This window comes from Dasypus novemcinctus, chromosome 3 (genome assembly GCF_030445035.2).
Source record: "Dasypus novemcinctus isolate mDasNov1 chromosome 3, mDasNov1.1.hap2, whole genome shotgun sequence".
Lineage (NCBI taxonomy): Eukaryota > Metazoa > Chordata > Mammalia > Cingulata > Dasypodidae > Dasypus > Dasypus novemcinctus.
Window position 1 is genome coordinate 115,328,155 of NC_080675.1, and position 19,291 is coordinate 115,347,445.

Consider the following 19,291-nt stretch of genomic DNA (forward strand, 5'->3'; position numbering starts at 1 on the left):
TCCCTGCTTTGCTCTTTCTCTCCCAGACAGATTAGCATGCAAGAAGACCTGAGGATTTGAAATCTGTAATGGGGATTTGTAGTCTGTAAATCAGTCTCTTTTACCCCTTTTTAGTCCTTTTCCTCTCTCTACCTGGACCCATAATCTGTTATTTTCTCCCACTTCTCTTCTCTCATTTTCTTAGTAAACTACTGGCTTAACTGAACTGGCGTGTACTTAAAATTCTTTTTTTGTAACATAGCCAAGAACCTAGAGAAAATCCAACAACAATATACTAAGTGAAAGAAACTAGACAAAAGGTAGTACATATTGTTTGACTCCACCCATACAAAATATAAATACAAACAAATTAGAAAGACAGAAACAGAATAGCATCTATGTACGGCAAGGGAAGTATAGAGAGACTGAGAGGTGATTATTAAGGGGTAGAGCTTCTTTTGTTTTTTTTATTATCATTATTGGAATAATGAAATGCTCTTATAAATGATTGAAGTGATGAATACACAACTATGTGATTGTACCAAACACCACAGATTATATGGCATACTTTGGATGGATTGTGTGCTTTATTAATATGTATCAATAAAATTGATTTGTTTTTTTTAAACAAATCAATGTAAAAAATTGGACATGGCTCAAGCAGTTAAGTGCCTGCTTACCACATGGGAGGTCTCGGATTCAGTTCCCAGTGCCTCCTAAAAATGAAAAAACAAACAACAAGCAAACAAAGGAAAAAACCAATTCAGGGGAGCTTATGTGGCTCAATGGTTGCATGCTGCTTCCCACATAGGAGGTCCCAGGTTCAATCCCTGGTCCCTCATTAAAAAAAAAAAATCTGTGAACACTAACTGATTTGAACACTCCTATGTAGTGGAATCACTGCCCTGAGCAAGGAAATAGAATAAAGGGGCTCTCTTTTGGCCCAGAAATAGGTAAAAATGATGTTTTGATTAAGGTTAATGGTATACAGGAGAAGCAATATTAATAGAGTAAGCCCTGGAATAATAGTTCTCAGTTACCACAAGCAGGATCTCCTCATCCCCACAAAGAGGTGTTTACCCACCTCAGAAAGGGGAGGGAAAGGGTGAAATCAGGGCTCTCACAGAAAGTAGACATTGTAGGAAGCATGTGTTGGGGGAGTAGGGGAAGTACAGAGAAAAGCTGGGAAAAAAGTCAGAGTCATGGTCTGTGGAAAGGGGAGAAAACCAGGGACCACAATCTCCTGAATTGGCATCTGAACATTTTCACTTGACCTTATGCCTCTCAGTATACCTTATGTCTCAGAGACCACTGAGCAACTATCAGCAATATTTATTAGACATTTATACTTTGAATTCTCCTTTTCTAACTATTCTCTTCTTTTTTTTTTTTTTTTGCTGGGCCAAGATATTGAAGCCATCCATTGTGGTTTTACTTGTCTTCGAAATTCATCAGTGCCTGCACTGTAAAGAAACAGACCGTGAGGAATATTTAGAACATATAAATGTTTGGTGAAGAACTGCTTTTCAGGGTTCTAGGTTCCCACACAAATCTTTCATAAACTTTAGTTTAAGTTAAATTAGTTAAAATACATCTATGAACTCTTTGCCATAGATAAACAAGTTGATCAGGATTAAAGAAGCCAGCTTGCTCCCTTCTCCTTTCTTTCACCCTATACCCCAGGCTCCTCAGGAACAATTGAGAAGCCAGGGCTGAGGACATTGGAAAGAGCAAGATTAACCTTAGGTAACACTTTGAAATGGGCAAAGCCTGTCTTTGACGTTCTGCTACAAATGCCATGCTCCAATACTATTAGCTCCTCTTATTGCCCTCCTGTGCCTGCCCCTGCCCCCAACCCCCTACACAACATACATTCCCTCTTCCTGATTTAATTCTTATTTTAACTTTGATGTCAACCAGGTAAGAGGAAAAAAACTCGGATAACAACAACTCATATGAGATTATAAAAATTACACCTAACTCTCAGTTTTTGTACTTTTGGAGGGAACATTTATTAATCCAAATGAATCTGCAAGTGGTGAGATTTCAGTGAGAAATCTAGGGAAAATAATTTTGAGCTGAAAGTTCTCAGCTTAAACAAAACTCTATTATTTAAATCACATCTCTTCTCTCTGGCTAGGCTGACACTAGAAGGAGCTGAAAGGAAGAGTTTATAATTCATAAACCTCTTTTGGGGGTTAGGGGCAGTAAGTACTTGTGGGCTTTCTATTCACTGTCTAATTTCCATGGCTGTCCAAATTGAGCCTGAGACCCTACTCCTCAGGTCTGAAATGTGATCTTCAAAGAGAAGGAACATGTACACGAGTGCTGCCCAAATCAAGCAAGGGTGCACCTTTTCCTAATTCCCAACAACTTGGAAACAAGACCTCACAGGATTTGGGCATCGCCTGCTGGAGAAGCAAAGTTTCTAGGTGCTCTAGATTAGAGGAAATCAGAACATGTGCTCAGAATATAATACACCAAGCCCTTGTAATGTACTTTGGCTTTCTAGGATTGAAGCAGAAATTGAGAGGCTGAGATGCTAGAATAGTGGACACAGCTTCTCCTTCCTTCTCCCCAGTTATATATGCTACTCCAATGTACTTAACTCCTGTTCCCCATGACTGCTCTAAATCCATACCTGCAAATGCTTGCAACTGCTTACGTTCCTCTAAATTATACTGAAGCTTTTCCAGCAACTCAAAGTATCGGAAGAGTGAATCCCTGGGCCAAACAATGCGTTCATCTTGATCCATTTCCATTAGCCCAGGTAGATTCTGGTGCACATGAGTCTCCCAGTCCAACTCACCTGTAAGGAGGACTGTATCTTAAAAGCATGCATAGGGAAAACTGATGTGGTTCAAGCAGTTGGGCTCCCATCTATCATATAGAAGGTCCAGGGTTTGATGCCCAGAGCCTCCTGGTGAAGGCAAGCTGGCCCGTGTGCCAAGTTGGCCCATGTGGAGAGCCGGCCCACATGGGAGTGCCATCTTGCATGGGAATGCCACCCTGCACATGAGTGCCAGCCGACACAGAGCAGCTGGTGCAGCAAGATGACACAACGAGAGACACAGAGGAGAGACAATGAGAAGATGTAGCAGAACAGGGAGCTGAGGTGGCACTAGAGAAAGATTGCCTCTCCCTCACTCCAGAAGGTCCTGGAATTTGTTCCTAGAGCCATCTAATGAGAAATACAAGCAAACACAGAGCAAATGGACACAGAGAGCAGAAAATGGGGGGTGGGGGGAGAAATAAATAAAATAAATCTTTAAAAAAAAAGCATGCCTGGGGGAAGCAGATGTAGCTCAAGTGGCTGAGTGGCTGCTTCCCATGTACAAGGTCCTGAGTTCAATCCCCAGGACCTCCTAAAAAAAGGTAGAGGGCTGAAAGAGGAAACAGGAAGCAGGGAGGGAAAATTGCACATCACTAAGAGACTACCTTTTACAATGAGAGGAAATAAAGAAGCTCAAACAAAGTAATTTGGATCAGAAAAGCAGGCTGGTAGAGAAAATTAGGAAGAAGGTACAGTAGAAGAGCTCCTATTAAGGCTGTAATATCTTAAAGAGGAGATGAGGAGCCTGAATTCAGATTGAAGAAAACTCTTTGCTCACCAGTAGATCCAGAATATCTAGATTCAGAAGAGGAATAGAAGGATGAGGAAGTGGAGGGAGAGGAGGAAGAAGAGGACTCTTTTTCTTTTGACAAAATCTCTGTTGTTGTTGCTGTAGTCAATATTGAACTCCCTTCACTGGGACTCATCTTAGAAGTTACTGATGAGTCTTGTCGATTGGCTCTTCTGTAAGTGAAAGAGGAAATTTTAATTGCCTCAAATATATTTATAAGATATACTTAGTTCATTCTTTATTCTGGTCCTGGCCCTTGCGATACCTTGAAACTGGGACTTAAGGCAATGAGGTCCAACCTGCTCCCAATATCTACACTTAAGCATGTCCAACCTCAGTCGTACCCAATCTGATAGGTTCCTGTTAGTGCTTCCCACTATATAGCGTCTATGCTCAATTCTAATCAGGCCTCTAAAACCCCCACCTTATTTCGCCAAGCTTTAGCTCCCCACTCAATAGCCCTATGCCTATTATATCACAACTGTAGGCCCCTCCAATTCATGTCTTAACAGTGGAATGCCCCTGGGCTTTGACAATTGTCTTCTCCCTCTATTCTCACTCCCTTGGTGCTCTCACCTCCTAACTTTAAATGGCTGTTAAATGTCAAGCTTAAACCCCTAGTCCACACCTCACTATTGATTCTAAACTTGTGTAGACAACATTTACTCACATATTGCCATTTGAATGATTAAGAGACATCTCAAATCTAACCAAAACTGAACTCTGATCTATGTATCTTCAAAAAAATACAATAAAAAATAAAATAAGGGAAGTGGATTTGGCTCAACTGATAGAGCATCTGCCTACCACATGGGAGGTCCAGGGTTCAAACCCAGGACCTCTTGACTCATGTAGTGAGCTGACCCAAGCGCAGTGCTGATGTGCGCAAGGAGTGCCGTGCCACACAGGGGTGTCCCCCACATAGGGGAGCCCCACACGCAAGGAGTGCACCCTGCAAGGAGAGCTGTCCCATGCGAAAAAGGTGCAGCCTGCCCAGGAGTGGTGGCACACACACAGAGAGATGAAGCAGCAAGATGATGCAACAAAAAGACACAGATTCCCATTGCCACTGACAAGAATACAGGCAGACACAGAAGAACACACAGTGAATGGACACAGAGAGCAGACAACAGGGAGGGAGGAGAGGAAATAAATAAAAATAATTCTTGGGAAGTGGATTTGGCCCAACAGATAGGACATCCACCTACCACATGGAGGTCCAAGGTTCAAACCCAGGGCCTCCTGACCCATGTGGAGAGCTGGCCCATGCGCAGTACTGATGTGCGCAAGGAGTGCCATGCCACGCAGGGGTGTCCCCCGCATAAGGGAGCCCCACACGCAAGGAGTGTGCCCTGTAAGGAGAGCCGCCCAGCATGAAAAAGTGCAGCCTGCCCAGGAATGGCACTGCACACACAGAGAGCTGATGCAGCAAGATGATGTAACAAAAAGAGACACAGATTCCCCGAATCACTGACAAGAATACAGGCAGACACGAAAGAACACACAGCGAATGGACACAGAGAGCAGACAACCGGGGTCGGGGGGGGGGGGGGGGGGGGAGGGGCAGGGAAGGGGAGAGAAATAAATAAAAAATAAACCTTAAAAAAAAAAGACCAAATTTAAAAAATAATAAGATAAAATAAGAAGAAATCCTATTAATTTTTACTTTCAAAATGTATCTTTTCTCAATACCTGACTGATACCACCATGGTCCAAGCCATCTTAAACTCTTGCCTGGATAGTTGCATTGCCTCCTACCCGGTTTCTCTGATCCTTCCCTCATTCTTCCACAGTCAACACAGCAACCGGACTAATCCTTCTTAAATATAAGTCACTCTGTGTCTCTCCTCTGCTCTGCTCTCAATTTCACTGAGAATAACAGCCTAAATCCCTACAACAGCCCTACAGGGCCCTCAGGAATGGGTCTCCATTATCTCTCTAACCTCATCTCCTTTACAAGGAAGACTCTTTCCCCTGGTCACTCTGCTCCAGTAACAATGGCCTCCTTACTGTTTTTTTCTCTCCCTCTTTTTTAGAAACATTGTAGGTTTATCGAAAAATCATGAAGAAAACACAGTGTTCCCATATACCCTGCCTCACTGTCACAATTTTCCCTATTGTACAATTGATAATAATATTATAATTATAATCTTAACTATAGTCCATAGTTTACACTAAGGTTCAATGATTGTGTTGCATAGTCTTATGGTTTCTTTTCTAAATTTTTATTCTAGTAACAAAAATAACCTAGAACTTCCTTTTTTAAGCACATTCAAATATTAATATAAATGCAGTGGTGTTAATTATATTCACAATGTTATGCTACCATCAGCACTGACCATTACCAAAACTTTTCCATTACCCCAAATAGAAACTCTGTACCCATCAAGCATTAACTCCCCATTCCCTACCCCAACCCAGTCCACACATGTGCATGATTGTTTTGTAAGTTCACAACTTCTCTAATAAAAATATATTTTTTAAAAAATCAATTGACCATAGGTGTGAAGCTTTATTTCTAAACTCTCAATTTAATTTATACAAGACTGTCTATATTTTAAACTAAGTGGAATAACACAATGTACCTAAAACTTGGTGGGTACTAAAGGAAAGAATTTGTGGGATAAACTTCTTCTCTTTGTTCCATACTCCTCAGCCTAAGCAATATGGATGTGTGAGAATGTGAGATTTATAGTACCAAAAATATCAACCCTGTTCCCTTCAGTGGAATGTGCTTTAAAATGCCAGATTTTATTATTTAATAGCTAACCACCTGGAAAAGTTTTGAGTATTTATTTTACTGCTTTTTTTTGGTGCTTTTAAGTGTATAGTAAGGTACTTTTTTTTTTTTTTTGCACTAATTTGCCAATTCTCTTTGTTCCAAATAAAATGACTGGAATTTTTGTGTAGTATCCAATTAAAGGAAACACTTTTTCATTCCCCACTGACTTACAGGTGGATCTGTATGTGTATATATACATATATACACATGGAGACAAAGACAATGTACTATCTATTCATATATGAACCATGATAAAGCTGTGTACAGAACTTAGATCAGTTCTTATTGCATTAGTGTTACTCCTTGTCAAATGTATTTTAGAGTGTCTTTTTTTGTGATATTAATGCTGACCTGTTGAGCTTTGGAATGATTGGGTGGTCGGCCTTTCTAAGCTCTGAAAAAGTATAGACAAACTCTTTGATCATCTGCTGCAGCAAAGAAAAGTGTCTAGAGTAAGCCAAGACTCAAGTTTCAGAGTCCAAACCCTCTTGCTCACTCATACAAGCTCACATGTTGTTCACATTTTTTTTTTTTAGAGTCAGAAACAAGCAGCAGGTAAAAACTTTAATCTCATCCTGGGGACATACACAAAAAACATACTAAAAGTATAAACAAGAAACATTCTTTTATTTAAAGTACATTTCTCTGATGCAAAGAAATGTTTCTTAAAGGACATTTAAAGTGCCCTTTAGTCACCTCTTGCAAAATTATTCAGTTTTTTAAGTAGCAAAAACTAAAAGCCTATTTCTCTTTACTTTTTTCTTAGAAAAACAGTCTAATGCTGCTCTAACCTGACTTTAATCATTATCAAACCTTTGTGTCTCTTTGTAAAATAAATATAAACATGAATAATATTAAATCAAAAGGTTTCATTTATACACTATTAGCTGACAAAAGAAGTCTGATATAGGATAGTTGTCTTCTACTTCACTTTTTCATTTAAGATGATCTGAATTTCCTAATTAAAAGATCCAGTCTGAAGGACTCAGTAACCTCTTATGACATTAGTAAAGCATTTCTTCTTTTAAGGAATTATTTGGAATATTAACATTTCTAGTTTCTTGATTGAAAAAATCAAATCAAGTACCCTGGAGACACTGTTGGCGCCCTGCTTGGAACCCAGCTGACACTATGAGCACTGCTGAAAGCTGACAGGCTTTGGGCCTTTCACTAGGAGGTCTCATATTCTGACCACAGGCATGCTTTAGTTTAAATAAACATTTAGTTCTGAAATCTGAGGACACAATCCATGAAATAAAAGTCACAGTAGGATTTTCTTCTTTTACAGTGATCCAGTATATTAATTCCTTAATTTTAAACCTATCTTTCCAGACAGGTAAAAATTATATTTGCTAAAACGCAGAAGATTTAAAACTCACATCTGAATAGCAGGTTACAATATTATATCTAAGCTGCACAAAAGACCCAGTGATCACTAGGAAATCTGCCACAGTCCAGTTTTTCCAACCCAAGAAGGTCCATACTTCGGGGAATGATATGGCCCTCTTCTGCTGCTGCTCTGAAAAAGATTCAATCAAAACGAAGCTTACAAGTAGCAGGTATTCCAAGGTTAAAGTTCATTTGCGTATCCATGTAAACTGGCAATGCTCAGGCTTGCCCAAAAACTCCCAGACATCCAAAATGTTGTTGGGCAAAACCACCACATCTGGTAACTTCTTGATCCCTTAAATTCGTATCTCCTGCAAATATAACCGTAGCTGTCTCTGGAGCCTCTTGCATTTTCTTTAAAACCACTTTTAACTGATTGATTCGTTCCTTAGCATGTCCTCTGGTGCTCTCTAAATGGGAAGTCATAAGGTAAAGTTCATTTCCTCGACACACTCACATGCACACACAATAGGTTTCTCATCATTTTGGGTACTTGGAAAAGGAATAATCTCTTGGCTTTTTAATTTCACTCTTGATTTCTTCAACATTATAGCTGTGAAATATCCTTCTTCACGACCTGTAATAATCTCGTAATTACTTGCTCTCTTCTTTAGGTAACTGTAGTACGGAGGAATAACTTCCTGTAGAAATATCACATCTGGACTGTACAAAGTTAAGTAAGAACACACCCCTCGAGCCCTCTCTTGCAGGTTGTTTAGATCCAATCCATCAATATTCCAGGTAATTAAAGAGAACATACTGCCATCTTCTTGCTGAATATTTTCAGATGAGGTGATTTTAGAACAATTGGAATCAGTCGTATCTTCGTTGCTTAGGTCAACACAGGCCTCGGGCTGGCAGGGGGTCCGAGGCCGGCTCTCCGGGGCGCTCTCCTCCACGCACGGCTCAAAGTAGGAGTTCTGCGCTCTTTCCATCTCCCAGTCGTTCTCGGCCAGGAAGCACTGGGCCACGGCCGGGTCGCAATTCGCGACCGAGGCAAACTCCGCACACAAGAGTCGCCGCTTCTTCACCCGGGGCTCCCCGCTCCCCGTCGTCTCGCGCCGCCTCGGCTCTGGCCTCGGGGTCGCCGGCCGGCTCACATGGCGCCCGCCCTCTCAACCGCCCCCCTCGGGCGGGCGCCTGTTTTCCTTAATATCATGTACTATTCTGATAATGGCCAGTGTGATTACCAAGTACAGTTTTGATTCCTTTTTCTTAAAACAATTGCTTTTAAAGAACAAAAGTGTTCCTGATTCCGAAAAAAAAAATCAATTGGCCATAGATGTGAGGGTTTATTGCTAAAATACTCAATTTTGATTCCATTGGTCTGTATGTCTATCCTTGTGCCAATACCATGCTGTTTGTTTCCAACAAATAATTTTATTGATAATATTAATAAAGTATATAATTCATCCAAAGTGTACAATGGTGGTCTTTAGTATAATCACATAGTGGTGCATTCATCACTTCAATCATTATGAGAGCATTTTTATTATTTCCATAATAATAATTTAAAAAACAAAAAAATTCTTCACCTCTCAATCTATGTTTCCCTGCTATACATAGCTGCTATTTCAGGCTATTCTTGCACAATTATTTATTATTTATTTATTTATTTAGAGTTTACTGAGATATATTCACATACTTTATGATCTATCTAAGTGAATAATCAATAGCTTTTAGTATAATCACAATGTTGTGCATTCATCATCACAAAAAAATTTTAGAATTATTTCATTACTCTGAAAAGAAAAACTCCATACCCCTTAGCATGCCTTTCCTAGCCCTACAATACCACTAATCAAATTTCACAGGACCATGCTGTTTTGACCACTGTAGCTTAACAAGTTTTAAAGTCAGGGAGTCCTCCCACTTCATTCTTTTTTCTTAAGATGTTTTTGGCTATTTGGGGCCCCCTTATCCTTCCGTATAAATTTGATGATTGGCCTTTTCCATTTTTGCAGAGAAAATTACTTTGGGTAGAATTGACATCATAACAATATTTACTCTTTCAATCCCTGAACATGGAATGTCCTTCTACTTATTGAGGTCTTCTTTATTTCTTTGAGCAATGTTCATAGTTTTCCATGTGTGAGTCCTTTACATCCTTGGTAAAATTTACTCCTAGACATTCGATTATTTCAGTCGCTATTGTAAATGGAATTTTTCTTTATTTCCTCTTTAGATTGGTTATTAGTATGTAGAAATACTACTGACTTTTGTATGTTGACCTTATACCTTGCCACTTTGCTGAATTTCTTAGCTCTAGTAACTATGTTGTGGATTTTTCAGGGTTTTCTATTATATAGGATCATGTCATATACAAATAGGGAAAATTTTACTTCTTCCTTTCCAGTTTTGGATGCTCTTCATTTCTTCTCCTTTCCTAAATGCTCTGGCTAGAACTTCCAATACAATGTTGAGTAACAGTGGCGACACTGGATATCCTTGACTTTAATTCCCTCCCTCCCTCCCTCTCTCCCTCCCTCCCTCCCTCTCTCCCTCCCTCCCTTCCTCCCTTCCTTCCTTCCTTCCCTCCCTCCCTCCTCTCTTTCCTTCCTTCCTTCTTCCTTTTTCTTTCTTTCTGTCTTTCTTCTCTCTTTCTTTCATTCCCCCTTCCCCCAGATAGTTCTTTCGTCTGTCTGCTCATTGTTTGGGTGCCTTCTCCAGGGCACTGGGAACCAAACCCAGGACTTCCCACATGGGGGCAAGTGCCCAATGGCCTGAGCCACATCTGCTGCCCACGGGGCTGTAGTGTCTGCTAGCTTGTGGCATTTGCTCATTAGCTCACTGTGGTGGGTGCAGCATCTTAACTTTTCTTCTTTAGGAGGAACCGGACACAAACACAGAACCTCCCATGTTGTAAGGCAGGCACCCAACTGGTTGAAGCACATCTGCTTGCCCCTTGTCTTTTTTAAATTTATTTCTCTCCCCTTCCCCCTGCCCCAGTTGTCTGCTCTCTGTCCATTTGCTATGTGTTAGCTTCCGTGTCTGCTTGTATTCTTGTTAGTGGCACCTGGAATCTGTGTCTTGTTTTGTTGTGTCATATTGCTGCGTCACCTCTCTGTATGTGTGGCACCACCCTGGGCAGCTTTTTTTGCACTGGGGCGGGCTCTCCTTACAGGACGTACTCCTTGAGCATGGTGCGCCCCTATGCGGGGACACCCCTGTGTGGCAGGGCACTCCTTGCACACATCAGCACTGCGTGCGGGTCAGCTCACACCACACAGGCCAGGAGGCGCTGGGTTTGAACCTTGGACCTCCCATGCGGTAGGCAGACACCCTATCCATTTGGGTCAAATCTACTTCCCTTCTATTTCTTCTTGAGTCTGTGTAGGTCATTTGTTTCTAGGATGAACAACTAACTGTACACTAGGTTTCACATAGGTCATCTAATTTGTTGGTATAAAATTGTTCATAATATACCTTTTTTTTTTTTGCCAGCAAAAACACTTATATTGCAATAATTCAAAACTCACATGTGTGTAGGAGATGGGAGGTGGGGCAGCAACATTTTCTCTCACCAGACTACCACACAGGTCAGCAAAGGGGTGAGAAGAGGAAGGAAAAGCCAAGAAACTTTGAGATCAGCAGCAGGAGCTGAGCATCAAAAAGCAGGAGATGGGTAAGTGGATGTGGCTCAAGCTGTTAGGCACCCACCTACCACATGGGAGGTCCAGGGTTCAGTTCCAGTGCCTCCTAAAGAAGACTAGCAAGACAGCGAGCTGATGCTACAGGTTGGCATGGTAAGCTGATGCAAGATGAACACAATGAAATGACAACAAGGAAACACAACAAGAGACACAGCAAACAGGGAGCAGATGTGGTTCAGGCGATTGGGCACCCCCTCTCCCACAATGGGAAGTCCTAGGTTCAGTTCCTGGTGCCTCCTAAAAAAGAAGACAAGCAGACACAGAGAGCACACAGCAAGCGCAAACAACAAGGGGGGTGGGGAGAAATAAATAAAATAAATCTTTTTAAAAAAACACAAAAAATCAGGAGATGCTGGAACTATGTTGACCAGCATCATTGTCTTACGAGAACACTCAAGGATTTGTCAGATGGCTGAGCTTTCATTGGGTGGTATCTACAAATAGCTCCTTCAATTGAAACTTTCAATTAAGGTTCTTAAAATTTAGGAAGTAGTAGAGCTTTGACAACTATGTGAAGAGTACAAAAGTCCTGAATATCCATCATAAAAACTAACAGTATGGGGGGGAAAAATAACCAGTCCATGAAAAAAGCTTCAGAGGTCCCTGCTGGCCTGGGGACAGATCCCTATAATGTCCAAACATCACAGGGAAAACTATCCACTTGCAAAAGGCAGAAGGTTTGAGGGAAGGATAGTGTGGGACTGGTGGGAGGCCAAGTCTCTCCCCTTTTCCACTTCAGTTTTGAGTAGGGATTTAAATTCAACCCAAGGACATCTCTCAACTTGGAGATTCAGCCTTCAACAGTGCCTCAAATCTGCTATGGCTTTGCAGTGTGGACAGCAAGAAAGTTCAATATATAATAGATAAAAAATATCATGGGAAGTGGCTGTGGCTCAATCAATTGGGGCTCCCATCTACCATATGGGATTCACGTCCCAGGGCCCTCCTTGTGAAGGCAGGCTCACCTGCACGACGTGGAGTGCCGCTGGCCCCACAAGCGCCACAGACAGCTGACTCAGCAAGGTGACGCAACAGGGAGACAAGTAAAAACACAGAAGAGCACACACGCAGCAAGTGGACACAGAGAGCAGACAACAATGGAGCTGCAAGGGGGTGGGGAATAAATAAAAATAAATACAGACATGCAGAAGAATGCACAGCGAATGGACACAGAAAGCAGACAGCAAGCAAGCTGCGGGGGTGAGGAATAAAAATATATATCATCATAAAAAATAATAAAATAAAGATTCTTGTACCCCCTCCTCCCCAAACACCAGTTCCTCTTCTAAAGGTAACCCATTGTTTATGCTGTTGATACCTAAACATATACTTAACTGGAAACCTAGATCCAAAAGACTGAAACTGAATCCCCACCCCAAAACAAAAACAAAAAATGAATAATTGGAGGTTTATGGCATATTGTTTAAGTCAGCATATGTAAGGAGAAAGCAGAAGAGGAAATGGGAGATGTTGGAAGCAAAGCTGAGTGACAGAAAACATTCAGTCTGGCAGATGCTTGTACAAAAAGTATAGTGGGGAAAGTAAATGTAGCTCAAGCAGTTGGATGCCCACCTACCACATGGGAGGTCCAGGGTTCGTTCCTGGTACCTCCTAAAGAAGATGAGCAAGACAGCAAGCAAGCTTATGCAACAAGATGACGCACACAAAGAAACACAAAGAGAGACACAATAAGCAGGGAGCGGAGGTGGCTTAAGTGATTGGGCACTTCCCCGCCCATGGGTTCAATGTCCCAGTGCCCCCTAAAAAAGTAGATGAGCACACAAGAACAGACACAGATGGCAGACAGGAAGCACCAAACAAACAAGAACAAGGGGAAGGGTAGAAATAAAGAAAATAAATATTTTTTTAAAATTATAGTGGAACGTCAGGAAAAGCTCCATATGGGTTAATGTGCGAGTAGTCTTACAATCCTTTTTTATTTCTGTAGGGTAGGTAGTAATATCCCCATTTTTATTTCTGATTTTAGTTAATTGGATCTGTGGTGGTTTGAAGCCTATATAAACCCCAGAAAAACATGTTCTTAAATTTAATCCATTCCTGTGGGTGTGAACCCATTGTAATTAGGACCTTTTGATGAATTACTTGGAGTGCTTTATAAGCAGATACATAGAAAGAAAAAGCCATGAGAAAACAAGAAGCTGAAGGTCAAAAGAACCTAAAAGAGAAGGGAGAAGCCAGGAGGGGCTGCCATGTGCATTATCATGTGACAGAGGTACCCAGGACCAAGGATCACCAGCAATGAGTCCCAGAACACCAGTCTTTGAGAAGAAAGCATTGCTTTGTATGATGCCTTGATTTGGACTATCCCTTAGCCTCAAAACCATGAGCTAATAAAGTCCCCATTGCTTAAGCCAACCCATTGCATGGTATTTACTTGAACAGTCAAAGAAACTAAAACATATTGTCGTCTTTCTCCTTACTCATATAACACAAGATAACTACAATAACAATAAATCTGCTTTAGTCAATGGTTACACGCACACATACCCTTATTTTTGTTCATTCCTCAGAACCTGTGGGATTTGGGATGATGTCCACTCTGACTGCTTCAAGCTGAGGAGGGACATTGATATTATGTGTCAGAGTAATGGAATTGTTTTGCTTGCAGTTGAAGACATTCCTTGCTTTTGGGATAGGGCTGGCCCATCTTCATTGCTTCGCTACTGTTGTTTGGTTCCTTTATAAATTTCTTTCTATTCATTGAGATTCTCATATTTTTCATTCATTGTTGTACCTGATACCCTTTATTTCTTTCTCCTTGAGCTTATCAAGAATCATATTTTTAAAAGTCTGTGTTTCTGGAGTAATGAAATTGTTTAAAATCTTTGTGGTGTGGCGCATTTGGCCCAGTGGTTAGGGCGTCCATCTACCACATGGGAGGTCCGCGGTTCAAACCCCGGGCCTCCTTGACCCGTGTGCAGCTGGTCCATGCGCAGCGCTGATGCGCGCAAGGAGTGCCATGCCATGCAGGGGTGTCCCCCATGTAGGGGAGCCCCACACGCAAGAAGTGTGCCCCGCAGGGAAGAGCCGCCCAGCGCGAAAGAAAGTGCAGCCTGCCCAGGAATGGTGCTGCACACACGGAGAAATGACACAACAAGATGACGCAACAAAAAGAAACACAGATTCTCGTGCCGCTGACACAACAGAAGCAGACAAAGAAGATGCAGCAAATAGACACAGAGAACAGACAACCGGGGTTGGGGCGGGGGAAGGGGAGATAAATAAATAAATAAATCTTTTAAAAAAATCTTTTGTGGTGATGAATGCACAACATTGTGATTATACTAAAAGCCACTGATTATATACTTTATTCTTATTCTTTTCTTTTTAGATTTTATTTTTATTTATTTCTCTCCCCTTCCCCCCCATTGTCTGCTCTCTGTGTCCATACACTGTGGTTCTTCTGTGTCCAGTTGCATTCTTGTCATGTGGCACTGGGAAGCTGTGTCGCTTTTTTTTGTTGCGTCATCTTGCTGCATCAGCTCTCTGTGTGTGCGGTGCCACTCCTGGGTGGGCTGTGATTTTTTCACGCAGGGCAACTCTCCTTGTGGGGTGCACTCCTTGCGCACACAGCAGCACTGCATGTGGGCCAGCTCGCCACATGGGTCAGGAGGCCCTGGATATCGAACCCTGGACTCTCCATATGGTAGGTGGGTGCTCTATAAGTTGAGCCACAACTCCTTCCCTGATTATATACTTTAAATAGAGCATATTGTATGTGAATAAATTCAATAAAAATGCTGGGAGCGGATATGGCTCAAGCAACTGAGCTCTCACCTCTAAACATGGGAGGTCCCAATTTCAGTTCCCAGTGCCTTCTGAAAACAAACAAACAAACAAAAATAAGCAAAACAAACGAAAAAAAACAACTCAGGGAAGGCAATATGGCTCAGTGGTTGAGCACCAGCTTCCCACATATGAGGTCCTGGGTTCAATCCCTAGCCCCCCCCCAGTACTTCAAAAAAAGATGCTTAAAAATAAATAAAGCTGTAAGAATAGCCAGAAATAGCAGTTATGTATGGCAGGGGAAGCATAGAAAAATTGAGAGGTAAAGAATTTTGTTGTTTGGTGGGGTTTTTTTTTGGTTTATTTTTATAGTTATTGAAGTAATGGAAATGCTCTAGTAATGACTGGCATGATGAATGCACAACTATGTGATTACACCAAATACCACCAAATGTACACTTTGGATGAACTGTAGGTTTTATTAATATGTTATAAATAAAATTGATTTGTTTAAAAAAGTCCTTGGTATGATTTGTTTAAAAAAAAAAAGCCTTTGTCTGGTATGTCTAAAGTCATCTTCACCGATAGTTTCTGCATTTTTTTTTTTTTTTTTATGGTACCAGGGCCAGAAATTAAACCCAAGACCTCATATGTAGGAAGCTGGCACTCAACCACTGAACTACACCTACTCCCTGGTTTCTGGATTTTTATCTTGTTACTTTGGATGGGTCATCATAACCTGTTTGCTTGTGTCATAACCTTTTGTTGTACACTGTGCATTTTAATATTTTAATATGTTAACGTCTTTTAATTGAGAAATGTATGTTTTTATTAACTGTTTTCTTTTCTTCTTAATTACTGTTTATATTTCAATTATTAAATGTACAAAATAAAGTTAAAAAAAAAAATGGAAAAAAAAGTTAACTCTGGGATTTAGTCCCTGACCCATCTGTTCCTTACATTTGTATCCAGCTAGTGATATGACAAAGATTTCCTTGAATGTCAGAAGCTCAAAACAAAACAAAAACGCCATTTCAAATTGTCTCTGCACTGGCTGGTGTTCTTCAGTGTTTAGCCCTCCTGACAAGATCAGCCCAAGGCAAATGTGAAGTGCAGGGCTCTCTCCATCTTTTCTGAGACTGCATCTTATCCTGGTCTTGTGCTTGTTGTGGCCTTCGGAATTACCCATTTATAGGAATTCAAATGTCTCCTCTATGCCCTATGAAATAGACATTCTTCCCCTCTCCAATGCTCTAGTGTACGACTTAAAACAGGTAATCCTTTTCCCCAGTCTGCTTTGACTTAGTTGTTTCCTACACTGCTTTAGGAGCCCACAAGCTGTTTCCATCTGCAGGGTAAGTTCTGGGAGGGCAAGACCAAGCAGAGTAGCTGGTTCAGTCTTGTAGGCTGTCACCCAATAAACTGTCACTAACTTAAAGGCCCTATAGGATGGGCATAGAGGTTACTTACTCCCTCCAGACCAAGGTCAGTGACCTAGAATGGTAGTGCAGGCAGGCTCCACACCATACTAGGAGGGTGTAGGGAAGAGCAAGCAACGGCACACAAGCTTCTCCACCGCTTTTTAAAAGTTGTGTTTTCTTGACTTGGCCCTTGCCCAGTTACTGCAACCCTTAACTGTTTTCTGGAGTTTTGAGGAAGACAGTTCTGCCATTTTTCACTAGTTATTCGAAGTTTCAGCAACTTGGAGCATCTTATGCCATCATCTTGGTTGACTGGAAAACTCTAACTTCCTTGTTTTTTTATACACGTCAGGCATGCTTTTAACTGAGGACCTTTATACTGGCTGTTCCCTCTCTCCAGAATACTCTTCCCGCATATAGCCACATAGTAATCCTCTTCACCTTGGCTCATATATTACCTTTTCAATGAGGCTATCCTGACTACCTTGGTTCAACCACAACACATCTGCAACTTCCACTCTATACTTACAATATCCCTTACCCTCTTCTACTTTCTATTTTTTCATAATGCTTATATCATATTTTAACATATTGAATAACTTACATATTCAATAAGTTCATTGTTTATCTCTTTTCCTCTACTAGTAGCTCCATGAGCAGGCATTATGTCTATTTTCTTCACTGATATATAAGGATTCAATAATTATTTTTTGAATGGATAAATGAGTATTTTATTTCTCCTTGTGCTTTCTTGACCATTACTGAATACTCAGGGTCTAGAATAGTATCTCTTTCATAGAAGTTACTTTTACTAGTTTCCTGGGGCTGTCATAAAAAATTACCTCAAATTTGTTGTCTTAAAACAATAGAAATTCATTCTCTCACAGTTCTGAAGGCCAAAAATTTGAAATCAGTATCACTGGGCTGAAATCAAGGTGCTTGCAGGCTGCACTCTCCCTCTGGTGGCTCGTAAGGGAGAAGGTTCCTTTCCTCTTCTAGCTTCTGGTGTCTACCCAGGATCTCCTTGACTTCTCTTGGCCTGTGGCTGAATCACTCAATCTCTGCCTCTGTCTTCATATCGCCTTCTCTTTCTCTGTGTCTTCTCTCTTCTCTCTCTTATAATGACACTTGTCTTTGGATTTAGGGCCCATGCTGATAATCTAGGATGATTTCTTTTTTTTTTTTTTAAAGATTTATTTATTTATTTCTCTCCCTTTCCGCGCCCCCGCCCCCCGCCCCAGTTGTCCACTCTTTGTGTCCATTTGCTGTGTGTTCTTCATGACCACTTCCATCCTTATCAGCGGCACCAGGAATCTGTTTTTTTTGTTGTTGTATGTGTGGCACCATCCTTGGGCAGGCTGCACTTTCTTTCGCGCTGGGTGGCTCTCCTTATGGGGCGTACATCCTTGTGCGCCTGGGGCTCCCCTACACAGGAGACCACCCCTGCGTGGCATGGCACTCCTTGCATGCATTAGCACTGCACATGGGCCAGCTCCACATGGGTCAAGGAGGCCCGGGTTTGAACCGGGCGGACCTCCCATGTGGTAGGCGGACGCCCTATCCATTGGGCCAAGTCTACTTCCCTAGGATGAAATCCTTTTGAGATCCTTAATTATATCTACAAAGACCATTTTTCCAAATAAAATCACATTCATAGGTTCCAGGAGTTAGGGCATGGACATAACTTTTGGGGAGCTACGATTCAATCCATTACAACAAACAGTTATTGAATGAAAGAATTCTTTCTCAAAGCTGATCATCTTTGGTTCTCTACCCTATCCTCCTTCATGTGTTTCCAGCCCAGTTCACGCATAATAGTCCTAACCTGGAATCCATTTTGCTACGTCTTGACCTCATTGCCTCAGGGGACAGGTTTTGTCTTCTGTAAAAACAGAAAACAAGAATTAACAGACTATACTCAAGCATGAGTTAGCAAGGAAAAAAGAAAAGAATTCAAATTAGATAGTGAAGAAAAATGAGTTGGGGAAACAAAAGATAGTAAAGGGTAAAAAAAGAGTGGGGGAGCCCCTAAAGTAGATGAAGGATCAGGTAATATTCTAGAGCTCGGCAATCTTAACTCTGGGGGCAAATCTTTGTCCTAAGGGGAAAAGTGGGATAAGGAGTAGAAACAGGGATGAGGTCAGGAAAACTCTTGAGACCTAAGGCTGGGTTTGAAGATGGGGAAACAGACCTCTGGATAATCTGCCGCTTGAATATGTCGGCCTTTATGCTGAACCTCCAGATGTGTCATCTCCTCATTCAGCTCATTCCTGATATTCTGGAAGTTAGTAACTGCCTCCAAAAGGGCCATCAGTAGATGGGAGATGGTGGTGATTAGACATGAGGAGAGGGCTTAGGTGGGGAGAAATCAAGTGAAATATCCATTCCAGGCCCAAGCCTTCCTCTTACACCAGATTCTATCTCTAATCCACCTACCCCAGCTTTCATACTAATTTCTTCCTATCCACTGCTCCCACCAAGTTTCACCTTCTTTATGCTTACCCATCATGGCTACTATGATATTTCGAAAGATAATGGAGCCAAGCAACAGCCAAAGGATGACATAGATGCTGCTGAAGATGCGGCTGACTTCAGGTACCTTCCAGGTATCCTGAAGCAATGCATACCAATGATCCAAGGTGAAGAGAATAAACACTGTCACCAGGGAATTCAGCATATCCCTAAAGAACAAGGAGG

At 41.5% G+C, this 19,291-nt stretch overlaps 1 protein-coding gene, 1 long non-coding RNA gene and 1 pseudogene across 4 annotated transcripts in view; all 3 read right to left on the reverse strand.

Moving 5' to 3' along the window:
- STRC (stereocilin) overlaps nucleotides 1-19,291 on the reverse strand; it is a 72,898-nt gene that overhangs the window by 40,094 nt on the left and 13,513 nt on the right. The gene's annotated exons all lie outside the window — the stretch shown is intronic.
- LOC139438700 (uncharacterized) lies at nucleotides 2,762-19,184 on the reverse strand. Of its 3 annotated transcripts, none has more exons than XR_011648420.1 (4): nucleotides 19,097-19,184; nucleotides 18,420-18,886; nucleotides 13,935-14,000; nucleotides 2,762-2,788 (listed from the first exon to the last, which is right to left on the reverse strand). It is a non-coding gene; the product is annotated as an uncharacterized lncRNA (long non-coding RNA). The 3 variants fall into 3 exon arrangements; XR_011648421.1 differs by lacking the exon at nucleotides 2,762-2,788 and adding an exon at nucleotides 3,757-3,775; XR_011648419.1 differs by lacking the exon at nucleotides 2,762-2,788 and having other exon boundaries at nucleotides 18,420-18,476; nucleotides 18,786-18,886.
- Nucleotides 7,469-9,765, reverse strand: LOC139438191 (tyrosyl-DNA phosphodiesterase 2 pseudogene; annotated as a pseudogene).